Raw genomic sequence first — 14,296 nt, forward strand, 5'->3', positions numbered from 1 at the left:
CGTGGTGAAGGAAGGGGACAGAAAGTGATGCCTTGGGCCAGCCTGTGCCATGGCGTCCGGTGGCAGACGGAAAACCCACGCTCAATCTCAGGTCTTCACATTTGAAAACAAAACAAAACAAAACAAAACAAAACACCAAGTCAGAAGCACTGAAGCAACGGAGACACCGGAGGGAGAGTTTTTTCTCCCTGGGGCGCCCCCCTGGCCCCCTGCCCCTCTCACGATTGCCAAGCCTCGCCAGGCAGATGCCAGCGTGGGGAGGTTCGTTATGCAGGCTCTGGCTGACGCTGCCTATGCTCCATTCCATCTCCTTGCCAGGACCCACAGGACAGCCTCTCACACTGACAGCTGGGTGACAATGTCTGACTGTAACCTTCCTGTGGAGTTCTCTGGAGCTGTGAGTGTTTTCTACCCAGAGAAGAACAATGGACACTTCTTCTTTCTGGTCCTTAGTGTCATATTCTGCCTGGAGACACGTGCCAGAGCCAGGAAAGCAGTGCCTACAGCGTGCAGGGCCACGCAGGGCTGCCCCCAGCCACTATGTTGGTGGCCAGTGATGGGGCTGGCAGGCCAGCTCGGGCACTGAGGGGGTCTCCAGGTGCTCACATCACTGCCTGCTGGGAGCCTCCCAGCATTGTGCAAAGCCAGTGGGCTCTTTGCAGCAGTCTCAGAAGTGCTGGATGAACACCCCATCAGCTCCAACTGTCTCCACTTGTGCTGGGAACATCCATGCTTGAGCCCAGTTGGCAATGTCAAATCCACCAGGATCAAGCAGGAGCTCATTGGCAAGTGATGTGGTAGCAGGGGCAGGTGCTTCATCTGTTTAAAACAAAGCCCATCGCCTTCATGCCACTTCTGCTGGGTTTGGTGGAGGGCAGCAGCACTCTCTGGCACTGTCTTGGCAGAGGCACTGCTGCCCATGCCTGCCAAAGTGCAGCACCTCAGACTCCATTATACTTTTTTGCTGGTGTTCAGCTTCCTGAGGTACCCTTGGCATCACCTGGCTGCTTCTGGAACCAGCCACTTTCTGTTTTGTTTTCACCATTTCTCCCTTTTTCCTCCTCAGTTCTTCCCCAGTCATGTTCTGGCTTTCCTGGATCCTTGCATGGAGCCATGCCAGGCTCCAACTTTGGGGTTGGTGTTTGCTGCTTTCCATGAAAACTCAGCAGAGAATATTTATATATTTTTAAACAGATGAAGTAACCATGTAATTACTCTGCAATATTAATTATGCCTCACCCAGCAGTGTCAGTAATTGTAATCAGTCACTGTGTTACTCCAGGTATACTCAGCCTGTAATGCTCTCCTTTGTAACTTTTTCCTTTCCATAAATAATGCTGGATTTTGCGCACACGTAGGGGTAGAGACCCACCACCCTCCTGCACCACCACCCCTACACCCCCAATGCTGAAGAATTTCCTTGCTGCCAGTGGTGTGAGGTGGTTTCACTCCCTGTGCCCTGCAGCTGGAGTTACATAGAAAATAAGCAGTAGTTAGTGAGGAGTACTGCCCCCATGCTGGCCCTAGGAGGAGGAGGAGGAGGAAGAAGGCTGCAAAATGAGTACTGCAAAATGAGATCCCTGTGCTGCAGAGGTGTTGGTAGCAGGGGACAAATACAGTCATCCCTGTTGCCTTTCTGGCAGGCACGTGCCCATTGCTGCTGGTCCTTGGCCAGTGGGAGATATCTGGCTTGTGGGAAAGAGCTGCTCTTCCAAGCTCTTGCAATTAGCATAATTGATATCCCATGGATGGCTGGGGATTCGCTGCTGCCTTGGAAGGCCCCCATGATCTATTCTCAGCCCAGCTGCTGCTCCCTGTATGCCTGTGGGTGCCCCCCTGTCCATCTTGCCCAGCAGAATCTCCTGCTGATCTCTCTCAGGGGGTTCCCAGCATTGCAATGGAGAATATGTTAGAAATTCTAAGATAAAACCTGAAATGCAGCATTTTCCCTAGCCTGCAGGCAGCTGGTGGAGAAAAATGCTTTCTGGGCTTCAGATAGGAGCAAACTGCCCGTGGAATGGTGCTGTGCATGGGACAAGGTGTGAAGACATGTCCTGGGGCATTAGAGAGCCAGAGAAAGTATTGATTCTTAAAGATCAATATTGCCAGCAGGAACCCAGGAACCTCCCTGCCAGCACACGATCAAATCTGGGAAATCCAAGCAAGTGAGACAAGAGCAGGTGCTGCCAGCTCCAGGCCCCAAGGCTGGAGGTGGTAAGGACCACAGTGAGAGAGTTGGGATTGCAGCTGGAGCAAGAGACCCTTGTTCTGGGGCAGAGCAGCTGCTGCTGCAGTGGGATTTCAACAGGGCTGGGGCAGTGGATCCCTGTGCACCCCACAACCTTCCTCTCCCAGTGGATCCCTGTCCTCCCCACAACCTTCATCTCAGCACAACCTGCAGTGCAACAACCCTTCTGCCTGGGACCTGTCAGCCCAGGGTCTGCACCCTATGCCCTGCACCTTACACCCTCCATCCCACACACCCCCACACTGCTATCCCACCCCTGCACCCCCCATTCCACAGCCCTGAATGCCCATCCCAATCCCCAAAGCCCATATCCCACCCCTTCATCCACCCCCTGCCAGTTCTTCAGCACTGGTACCAGTACCCATTGCTCCCAGCACCGGACCCCACCATGGCCAGCACCGAGCCCACCCTCCCTCCAGCCCTGCTGCCAGGAGCCCAGAGCCCACCTGAGGCCACAGTTGGGGCAGGCACGGTGAGGAGCCCCCAGGGCAGGGCAGCCCAGCCCGCCGTGCCCACCCAGAGCTGCTCCCTGATGGCAGCTCTTGGTCACCAGCAGCCTTGGCTGGCACAGCCCCGGTGAACAGCTCCAGTAAATGCTCCCCAGCCAGTCCAGTCCAGTCCACACACCTGAGATGATCACTTTGGGTGCCCTAAGGGACATCGGGACAAACAGAGAGAAGAGCCAAGATCAGCAACCAAGGTGGAAGAACAGCACAAGAGGAAAATCGCAGAGATGCCGAGCTCCTGCAAGCTGAGAAGCATCTGATCCCGCAGTCCAATGGGGCCAATGTCCCTCCAGGACCCACCTGACCCAGCCAGTCCCATTTTTGGCACAGTCTTGGGGGCTTTTTTTGCTCCACAACTCTCCTTCCTGCTCCGCCTGCAAGGAACTATCCTAGAAATACCAGAAAAATTCCACCATCTCTCTGCAAACTCATGGATGTTTCTGTCCAGACTTAAGGAGCTTTGACCTGGGTTTGCACCTTGCCTCTGTACTGCTCGTTTCTTTTTTAATGATAGGGGAAAGCATAATAGTTTATTTTAACTATGAAATATATTGCTATATTATGATGGTTATGGTAACTTTCAATTATGGTTTTGTACCCAACACGGTTGTTAGCAGGCAGCAACACCAGGCTGCTGCCAAAAATGTCTGTTTCTGAGTACAGCTACTACTGCCAGTGAGGATGGGGGACAGGGAGAGGTGCAGAACCCGAGTTATCCTTTATCCCCCTTGTACTCATTTCCAGTACTTGGAAGCTGACCTCTAGCAGGTCTGGATCTGTCTGTAGCCCAATGGCACCAGGGCTTTGCTTCTCCCTACAGAAAGGTCAGGCTCCCCTTTTTGCCCAGGTTCTGGAAAGCCATTTGCCCCAGGCTGTCTCCTCCAGCAGAAGGAGGGACTCTGCTCCCTGGGCACAAGCTCTGCAAGAGTCAAACTTCCCTTTTTTCTCCAGGACAGAGGCTCTTGAGAAAGCAGTGCTGCAGAGCACATTTTCATAGAATTATGGAATTGTTAAGGTTGGAAAAGTCCTCTAAGAACATCAAGTCTAACTGTTGACCCAGCACCACCACCAAGCCCACCGCTAACCCACGTGCCCAAGTGCCACATACACAAATCTTCTAAATTCCTCCAGGGATGGGGACTCCACTGCTGCCCTGGGCAGCCTGTACCAGAGCCTGACCACACTTACACACAAGAAATTTTCCCAATATCCAATTTAAATATCCCCTGGCACAACTTGCAGGCATTTTCTCTTGTCCTTTCATTTGTTACTTGGGAGAAGAGGCTGGGACATGTCCAGTTCACATTTCACATCCTGCCCTGGGGAGCTGCAGCTTTTGCTCAACCTCAGGATATGAAGGCATAGGAGGATAAAACCCTGAGCATGAAAGAGAAATGAGAAAAGGTTGCAGGGACTGTTTTGTCTCAGCCTTCCAGATGGGAACAGGCTGCCCAGGGTTGTGTCTGCCCCATCTCTGGAAGTGTTCAAGGCCAGGTTAGATGGGGCTTGGAGCAACCTGGTCTAGTGGAAGGTGTCTCAGCCCATGACACGGGGAATGAGATGAGCTTTAAGTCCCTTCCAACCCAAACTATTCTGTGATTCCATGATCCTATGGACTCCTTGAGCCTCAGAGAGCATCACTTCCTTACCTCCAGCCCTTGAGCTGCTGGACCTGATCCCTACTGGATCATAAGTCTTAAACTGCTCTTTGGCAGCCACACTTTGTCCTGGTCAGTCTTCACAGAGCATGACGTGTCTGGGAATGAGCAGCACCTATGGAACCAATTCCTGCTGCTTTTGTCCAGAGAAACTCTAAAAGTCCCTGCACTGGCCCTTCCTGATCAGAGCTGCAGTCACTGCCACGCTGTCAGTGTAGAGCTGTGCTGGTCTCACCCTTCCAGGCCAGTCCAACCCAGCAGAACCCCAGCAGCAATGAGCTGCCATGAGGTCTGGATGCTCCTTGCTGGACCCCAGACCTGAAATCTCCCTGCAGAAACCAGCTCTGATGGAGGAAAGAGGCTGGTTCTTCTGAGAGGCCAGGGCTGAGCCTCTGCTGCTGCCAGCTAGGTCTGGGGCTGCCAGGGGATTCCTGGTCCTCTGCACCACTCTCCTTGGGCTTCTCCTGCCCAGCATCTCCCAGGCAGCCCAGAGCCCTGTGCCTTGGCCACCAGGTACGTTTGGTGGGGGGAGATGGCGGTGATTGCTCAGCAGTTTGGGAAGATTCTGTTGCCAGGCTTTGTACTGCTCTGAGCTTCTTCTCACCTAACTCCAAGCCCCTCCTAAAAGATATCCAAAGGGTCCAAGGTCATCATCCAAGGGGATTTTGCAGGAGATAGAAAAAGCTTCTCCATGGCATTACTTATTTCCCTATGGGATGAGCCACCTCAGAGCCCCACGAGGCACCAGGCAGGGCTCCAGAACCACCTGCCCAGTGGGTGCTCTTGGCTGGGGGCTCTGGTGCTCTGTGCACCCAGCTCTGCTCCTTCTTCCACCCAAAGTGTTCTTCCCCCCACTGGGGTCTCAGCACTGTCCATGCACCTTCCAGTGGGAGCTGCTTGCATGTCTCTGTGGTCAGGATCCAGTCCTGGGCTTTACCTTCCTCCTTCAGGGCCGGTCTCTCAGCTGGAGGACAGGAGTGGGGGCTGGCCCATATGATAACAGCCCATCCCCACAGCATTGCCATAAACCCGAGCTGTACCCAGAAACAGGCATGTTTTAAACTATGGCTTTAACCTGTTCACTGTAAAAAGTGCCTTGGACTTTAATCTGAAGAGGTCACTATCTAGAAGTATTTACCTGTGCGGGTGTGTAAGGATGCAGCTCTGTGTGCAGAGTTACACACACAAATATATGATCTATACGTACAGCTACCAGTGCCTCAGACCCTCTGTTCTGCAAGCCGTGAGAGCTCTTTCCTTTCTGCCCCTGGAGTGATGTTGGAGGCATTTCTGACCCAGGGACCCCTTGCCAAAGTGAAACTTTGTGCCACGAGGGTTGTGCTGGGTGCAGGGATTCCCCTCAGCAGTGCTGAGCTGTCTTGTTCATCCCCAGGAAGCAGCTTGGTGCTCCTCAGGGTCTGTCTGCACAGTCTGGGAAGCCCCCAGGGAAGGAGATACATCCCTGTACCCTTGTGCAGAGGGAAGCTGAGGCAGGGGTCACATCTCTGAACCCCCCCATGCCAGGAGATGCTGGGCATTTTGTAAAACCAGGGGGAACCCTCAGATGCTTTGTTTTATGGGATTGATGAGGGTTTTTCCAGACATCTGGTTCCCAAAAGGATTTTTGGTTCCCATGTTCTTGGGCCGTGGCTCAAGAAAGGAGTGTAGGAGGCTGGTAGCATGGCAGATGCTTTTTCCTCTGGCTCTGCACTGAGGCTCCCCATGCTCACCCAACTCTCCTCAAACATCAGAGCTGGGCTACTCCCTCCAGTTCATCCCTCGCCTCTAAAAAAACAAGGATAAAAGTTGTCTGGGGTGGAAAGAGTACAGAAATAACTTTAGCAAAGTCAATGCATTGGTTGAGATAAGGGGAAGCTGGATCCTTTCCCAGTGAGCACCACTCTGAGCCTAGCAATGGGGCACTGCTGGCTTCAGCTCACTCTGAAGATGGCAGGCTGAGGGACTGGCACCCCAAATTCCATCCTCATCTGCAGGCTGAGAGAATGCCAACAGAAACAGCTCCCCCAGCTAAACATGGTGCTGTGCAGCCAGCAGAGGAGGAGGGTGATGTGCAGTAGTTGAATTGTGATTAATCAATAAATCAGGATTTTTTAGTTTTGAGCTAATACGTCTAAATCCTAAAAATACTTCCAGCAGCCGGGGGGGGGGGGCTCTCTGATAGGTGATTAAACCCCTGGAGCTTCATTTCCAGGATTAATGGCTTAGAGCAGCAGAGCCCTGCTGCACAAAGGCAGCTCTAGTTCTGATACTGCCCATGAAGGCAAGGCAAAATATGTTAATCTTTATGCGCAGCATGAAATCTGTTTTAAATAATGGCTCAGGATTAAAGTTTCTCTGAACAGAAAGGTAATAATGGCCATAGAGTGGATCTCCACCTCCCTGTGTCTGCCCTTTGCTTTCCCAGTCCCAGGAGTGAGAGGGAGGAGGAGGAGGATGCCGTTGGTGTGATGGTCTGGGCACCTTTACCCAGCCCAGTGCAATGTGCCTGCATCAGCGCTGGAATGTGCAGTGACAGGAGGGGAAGTGCACTTCCAAAGAAAAGAGGGGAAAGAAAAGGGGCAGGGGCGGGGGGCGGGGGGAAGAAAGCTGTTGTTTTGCTAAACAGTTCCTTACAGATAGAACTTTCATAAAAAGTGGGAACTATTGGCCTTCCACAAGGCAGAGGAAAATCCCAAGCAAACGGCTCCACAGGGGACAGGCTTGAATCAGTATCTGCCTGCTGGGAGTGAGCAGGACGTGGGAGGCAACTCCTGGGGGCGAGGGAGGGGCAGACAGGGAACAGGGGCTGGAGATCAGGCTTTGCCTTTGCAGGCAGGCAAGTGCTCTGGTGCTAGGCTACAGCCTCTAAATGCTGGCATTTCCCGAGTCAGGAGCTCTCACTCCCTGCAGAGAGGCTTTTGCTTCCTAGGGATTGGGGTGTGTGGTGAGTGAGCAGGAGAGGTGGCTTCCAGCTGGGCACCGCAGATCTGCTCCCCAGCTCTTGAAGGCAGGAAGCATTCAGGAAACCCTCTTCTGCACTTACTGCAGAGATAAAATGAGGTGGGGATCTGTCCTGTAGCTACTTCCATCTTGGATGTGCTGCTCCTTTTCCAAGGTAAAATTGAGGCTGCTGTGCTGCTAATTCATCTACCCAGCCTCGGTGTTCCTGGCATGGAGGGACTCAGTCATTATTGTTCATTACCAGCACAGTGGTGAGAGAGCTGCAGGCCAGATCACGCCTTCCAAGCAGAGTGGGTAATATCAGCCAAACAGCTTGGCACCTTGAAAACTGCTCCTGAGCCCTCATAAGCCCAGACAGGGCTGCTCCAGCTCTTGCCACAGACCATTCCAATGGGATCAGTTAACTGCTGGAGCCTGTGACAGTGCCAGGCCCCCTGCCCAGTGAGGAGAGCAAGGCTGGGACTGCATGCAAGGGCTGGGAGGATGCTTCTTCCCCTCTGAGCTTCCTGCTCAGCCACAGCATTTGCATATCAGCTTCCTCTTCTCTCCCTGTAATTCCTGAGAGCACCTGCAAAGGATGGAGCTGCCTGATGAGAGGCCAGGCTAGACTTAATAGCATCTGTGCACCTTTACATGTTAAACAGATGGAAGAAGTCATCTCAGTTTCCCAGAGGTTGCTGGCCTTGTGCTCCCACCATAAGAATGGTTTTTCAGCAGGGATGGGCTAGAAAATGACACTTTGCTACTCAAATTATTATTTTGGAGGTTTCTGCTGGGGAGCAGTCACTGTGTAGTAACAACAGCAGCCATCCCAAGCTAGTTGGTGCTGGGGGCTTTGCTACAAAACCCACAGACAGATGAAGCTGTCACTTCATCCATTATGACATTTCAATAGAACTAGCAACCCAGGGCCAGGAGTGGGGTCCAGCTGGGGAGAAGCTGTGAGGGGACAGGAGAGCTCCCACAGCCACCCTGCACCAGGGGAAGCCCTTGCACATGAACCAAAGAATTAAAACCATAAGGTGGCATTGCCAAAAGCATTTGAGATGTGATGAGGTGCTGCAGGGGACGAGGTTTGACATTGCCACCTAACCTTTACCAGCCAGTGCAGAGCCTGTTTTCATGGAATCACAGACTGGTTTGAGCTGGGAGAGACCTTAAAACTCATATTGTCCCACCCCCTGCCATGGGCAGGGACACCTTCCACTAGCCCATGTTGCTCCAAGTCCAACTGGCCTTGGACACTGCCAGGGATGGGGCAGCCACAGCTTCTCTGGGCAGCCTCTGCCAGGGCCTCACCTCCCTCACAGGGAAGAATTCCTTCTCAATATCCCATCTAACCCTGCCCTCTGGCAGTGGGAAGCCATTCCCCCTTGTCCTGTACCTCCAGACCTTTGACCAAAGTCCCTTTCCAACTTTCCTGGAGCTCTTTTAGGCACTGGAGAGGGGTCTAAGCTCTCCTTGGAATCTTCCATTCTCCAGGCTAACTCCCAGCCCATCTCCAGTGCAGAGGTGCTACAGCCATACAAGTATCTTCATGACTTCCTCTGGAACCTCTCCAGCAGCTCCATGTCCTTATGCTGGGGCCCCAGAGCTGGACACAGCCCTGCAGGTGGGGGGCCCCCAACACAGGCAAGGTTTCAAAACTGGAGAGGCAAAAAGCAGAGAAGTCATTTCACTGCAAATGAAGCCGAGCTCTTCCCCATTTTAAAAATAACTGGATTTGTGGGAGAAGCGGTGAGCAGTTCCCAAGTGAGGTCAGGCACAGGCACAGAAATCCCTGTGAAGTCTCAGTTACTCCAGTTAATCCCAGCCAAGTCCCTTGCTGCAGCTCAGTGTGCAACAGACACTGACATGGTTGGCTCTCCTTCATCCTGCTCTCGCTGCCTCAAAGAAAGTTGTAGGAGCTGGAGTTTGCCTGAATTCCCAGGTGTGGAAGAGGCACTGTCAGCTTCACATGCTTCCCTGAGGTTCCTCTCCTCCCTCCATGCCAAGCTGTGCTGGTACAGGGCCAGGGAAGATGCTGCTTTCTCCAAAGCTGGCACTGAATGCTGGTTGAGTGCAACAGGTTTTGTTCTAATTAAAGAGGAATCAATTAGGCTGCAAGATATTCAGCCACCTGGTGCTTCTGACTATTTTTTCCTCCTCCTTCTCTTTTTTCCTTAACATGCTGCTGCTGCCTCCAGGGAAGCCATGAATGAAGCAAGACATGTTCCAGTTTCTTGCATTCTTTTAGATTAAAAAATGCTGTTTGGGAGGAAATCTGTGCAAGTCAACCAATTACAGTGCTGTACATGTCCCTGTGATCTGCAGCTGGCATCTCCTCTGCCATCCATTACTCCCTCCAGTCAAGCCTCCTGTGTCGCCATCAGCACATGGCACTGACTCTATCAGCAGTCAGTTTGTGCTGCATGAAAAAAAATTATCTGCAGCAATTAAAGAAAAAGCAGTGGAAGAGGTGTAATGGGATCTCATGGGAGGCACAAAGGAGTCCTACATGCAAGGAAGTCCTTTGGAGATCCAGCTGTGCCAGGCTTTTCCCTGTGAGCTGGTCCTTTAGAATCTCTCTGTGCTCAACAGCACATAAATCAAGAGGAGAGAAGAGGAGAGCAGCAGCTGCTGCCTTGGCAGCTTTGGAGTTTGCTGAGCACTGAGCTTCAAGAAAAAGGGGGGGTCAGCAAGTACCTCAAGCAACACAGGTAAAAATCAGGCACTGGAGTGGTGGTAAGTGCCAAGGGAGTAGTGGTGGAGAGCTCTGTCCTCGGTGCATGTGATGCTTTTACCCTCAGGTCAGTGCTTTTCTCCTCGGGGCAATGCTTTTCCCACCCCTGCCTCTGCCTCAGGGATGGATTGTGAAATCCCTTTGATTTGTCTGAGCACATGATAAAGCCCCCTTGCAGATAAATCAGATTTAATATTAAATATGAAAGGGCAAAAAGGGGAGCCTGGGCTTGGATGATGATGTAAAGGTCACAGAAGGGAGTATTAATGCCATATCAGCTGACATGTACTAGGAAGATCTTTGAATTCTGGCTTTAGGAAGGATTCATTAATTCAGTTGATTTACTCTCTGGAAACCACTGCATCAGATGTGCTCAGAGCAGTGAAAGGAACCCCCTTCTCCTCACTAATCCCCCTCCAAGAACAAGCTGGGAGATTCATGGTCTATCTAGGGTTCCATCTGACCTCCTGCAGCAATGCTTTGGAGTCAACACCTCTGTAAGGGACAGGCTGACCATGGAGCCATGCCAAAGAGACACTGACATTTGAGCAGCCAGTCTTCCCACAGCTCCTTTCCAAGCTGAAGGAGCCCCTGGCCATCATGGCACTGGGAGGGAGCCCAAGGAGCCCACTCCAGGGGAGATTTGGCCACACATGCTGTGATGGCTCTAAAACCACACAAAAAGAGCCCCTGAGGATCCAAGAACTCAAAGTGAAGGCCGTGCTCCCATAGGTGCCTGAGCCACAGTCTGCCTTCTGCCTTTTTTCAAGGGTACCTTTTGTACCAGACAGAATAAAACCTGTGCTGCTTCCCACCACTGCAGCTGCCGTGGGAGTCAGCGTGCTGCCTCCTTCTGCTGCAGATGTGCCAGGCCCAGCTGCCTTTCACTGCTGGCCTCCCCTGCAGCATGCTGCCCACCCCTGGGGCACACTGCTGCCTGAGGTGGAGGAGTGCCACACAGACAGAGGTGTCAGGAGACCCCCCCTTCCCCTCTGATCCTCACTGGGAGCTCTCAGGGTGAGTAATCCCCCCCTGATAATTTGAAACCACAGACATGGCAGCTGCTGGGGCTGTACCAAAGCTCGGGTTTGCTCCTTGGCTGAGCAGCAAGGCAAGAGCTCGTGCAATTCCCTGGATAGCTCTGCTGCTTCCCCAGCTGGGAACCTGTCTGTTGGGAGCAATAGAGAGCAAAGCAGGGGGAAAAGGCCCTTTCTGGGAAGCAGCTCCTCGTTCTGGTGCTCATACAAAGGCCATAGGCTCAGAATGGTGCAGCACCTCCCATGTATTACCTGCTCCATGTTTATAGCTACCATAAAAATCCATTGAGAGAAAATAAAGCATTTTTTCCCTTCTAGGGGAACTGATGCTGTAGAGTTAGGAAGATTTTCCATGTAAGCTCCCAGCTGTGCATGTGCAGACAGACTGGAGAAAGTGCAACACTTAGAAGGACGTGGGAACCAGCTCAGCCCAGTTCTTCATTTCTCATATGAGGAGCCTGGAGTGTCTGATGGGTGCTTCTGCAAGGAGGCCAAACCCTAATTGCACCTCTTACCAGTACTGTGAGAGCAGAGCTTGGCCCTGGGGCAGAGGGGATCAAACACCAGCACAGCAGGTGATAAACCACCACTCCCAGGGCTGCCTTCCCTTAGAAACCACCATCAGCTGATTAAGAAGTACAAATCTCTCATGCAGGAACAGGCTGTTTGCAAGAGCAAGGAAGTGATATTTTAGAGTGTCTAATAAAGGAGCTTAAAATGAAACTCTGCAGAACAATAGCCTGAGCTGGTAACTGGCATCCGAGCAGAAAGTCAGGCGGGGGAGCTGTGCCACAATTTATTTCCTCTCTTTTCATTTCATAAGAGGGAAGCAAATCCAAGCAGACACCTGAGGCATCTCCAGCTGATGCTGGAGCTTTAGTGAATGCTGCCATCCTGTGGGGAAGCTTCTGCTCAGCCTGGGGAACGTGGGAGGTTTGGGGCAGCCCCCAAAGAAGCAGGGGAGCAGGATGAGACCCAGCATCCAAGAGCAAGTAATGGAGCTTTTTCCACCCTCCACCAAAATCAGCCAGGCAGCCTCAGGTAAGCTGGTTATCAGCTCCTTATCTCCACCACAAACTGACTGCTTTTCCCATGACTGCAATCTCCAGAGGCTGCAGGAGCTTCTGTCATGGCCAAGCAAATGCCATGGCTGTGTTAATGCTGGGACTTCAGCAGCTGGAGGTCTCCTGGTCTCCCAGCCCGTTCCTATGGAAACAGGTTGGGAGTCTGCCAATTTTCCATAAAGAAGGAGAAAGGAGAATGAGCTTGTGTGGATGAAGTGCCTGTTTGTCAGGTTTAGGGTGTTGCAATTCTAAAGGATACATGGCCCAACAATGCCAGCAGCACAGGATTTCGTGAGCAGCTATGTCACACCAAGGCTGCAGACAGCAGTGCTGGAACCTTCCCATTCCATCTCCACAGCAGCCAAGATGAATCACATCACTGAGCCTGGAGCAAAGCTTGGGAGTGATCACCAGCAATTAAAAAAGAGTGGAAAAAAAGAAAAAAGAACAGACTGAGGGATTGTGTGTTCTGTGTGCTGTTCAGTGAAGGGGTTGGGAGACACTGCTGATGTGCACTGTGACCCCCGTGTTTGCCATGAGCCTCGTCCCAGGCAGGAGCCTTTGTGCTCCCAGACCCTCCAGGAACAGAGATGTGACAACTTCAGTGAATGTGCAGAGGTCTCCTTTAGGCAAGGAGTCTCTCCATTACAGAAAAAAAAAAAAACAAAACAACCACCAAAACCACACTATGACACACAAGCCCCAAAATCTCTAAATCCAGAAGTAATCTGAAAAAAAATCCCCAAACCCTGAAGAATCTACAACCTTCACTGAACACAAGCAGCAGCTGAGCCTGGCAATTCTGGGGTCTGACTCACCATTTCTGCACGCTGCCACTACTCCAGGTTCATTGAAATGCCTTTGGAAAGCTGCAGGGAAGAGCCCACAGTGGGTGTATGGTCCCCACCTAAAGGCACATGCACTAGGACACACAGAGCTGCTGGTGCTGGGAGGACCAGGGTGCTCTGAGGAGCTTGTCTTTGTATGTTTTGCCCATTCATGAACAAATGTAGGCAGATGGGCCCCTAAAATTCATCCAGAACCCACAGCCATCCCTTCTGGCTCCCTCCACACCCACCACTCGGGTAGAAGAGGGTCTGGGCACTCCCAGATGATGGTCCTGCATGTAATAGTTGCTCACTGGTTGTACCACAGCAGGAGAATTACAGAATTGCAGATTTGCTGAGATAGGAAAACCCTCTAAAGTCACTGATTCAGGCTATTGATCCCTATCACTGCCAAGGCCACCACTAACCCGTATCCCCACGTGCCACATCCACTCCATTTTTGAACACTACCAGGGATGATGTCTTCACCAATGCCATGGGCAGCCTCTTCCAGTGCCTGATCACCCCTTCCTTGAAGAAACACCCCCTAACATCCGACCTAAACCTGCCTTTGTGCAACCTGAGGCCGCTTCCTCTTGTCCTGCCACTTGTTGCCTGGACCAAGAACCCGACCCCCACGGCTGCTCCACCTAATAGCTCGGCTCCCAAGCCTTTTGGCTATGATCCACACCCACAGGTATAAACACCACAGTGCCCAGCGCCCAGCGGGGGCTGCTCCGAGCGCTGACAGCTCGAACGGCGGTGCCGGGGCAGCTCCGGGCGGCGCCGCTCGGATCCCGGTGCCAGCCGGTAAATGACCCACGGCTGCCGTTTGACAGCGCGGTGCAGCAGCAGGCAGGAGCAATCTGTTCTCTGCCGGTAGTTTTGTAACTCACACGGTCCGGATGGTGTCTGCCCGGGAACGGGAGGATCCACCGGCGGCGGGGGCTGCGCCTGCGTTGGGATTACGGAGGGGAACGTGTCCGTTTGCCTAGAAAGAACCTCGGACAGGGTGGGATGTGACTTGCTGCACCTCCGGCACTAAAATGGGGTGAGGGGAGTCCCACAGGAAGCCTGTGGTAAAAGAGGGGCCCCCATGGGAGACCTCGGTGAGGGGCACAGGGGATAAGTTAGCTCCAAGGGAGGAGAGAGCCCCAGAGGACACAGCCGAGCCTCACTACGGACAGAGAGCCCATAGGAAATGGGTGTCCCAGGGGCGATGGGGGCGCACGGAGGAAGAGAGAAGCCCCGCAGTCCTGAGGGCACCACGGCA

General features: G+C 52.6%; 1 long non-coding RNA gene across 1 annotated transcript; it reads right to left on the minus strand.

The window, feature by feature from the left end:
- Window positions 1-4: 4 nt before the first annotated feature.
- On the minus strand, window positions 5-14,177 carry LOC311163914. The gene is made up of 3 exons (XR_014616828.1): window positions 13,920-14,177; window positions 2,695-2,898; window positions 5-93 (listed from the first exon to the last, which is right to left on the minus strand). It is a non-coding gene; the product is annotated as an uncharacterized lncRNA (long non-coding RNA).
- Between the last annotated feature and the right edge of the window lie 119 nt (window positions 14,178-14,296).

The sequence above is a fragment of the Fringilla coelebs genome, assembly GCF_963513975.1.
Source record: "Fringilla coelebs genome assembly, chromosome: 29".
Taxonomy (NCBI): domain Eukaryota; kingdom Metazoa; phylum Chordata; class Aves; order Passeriformes; family Fringillidae; genus Fringilla; species Fringilla coelebs.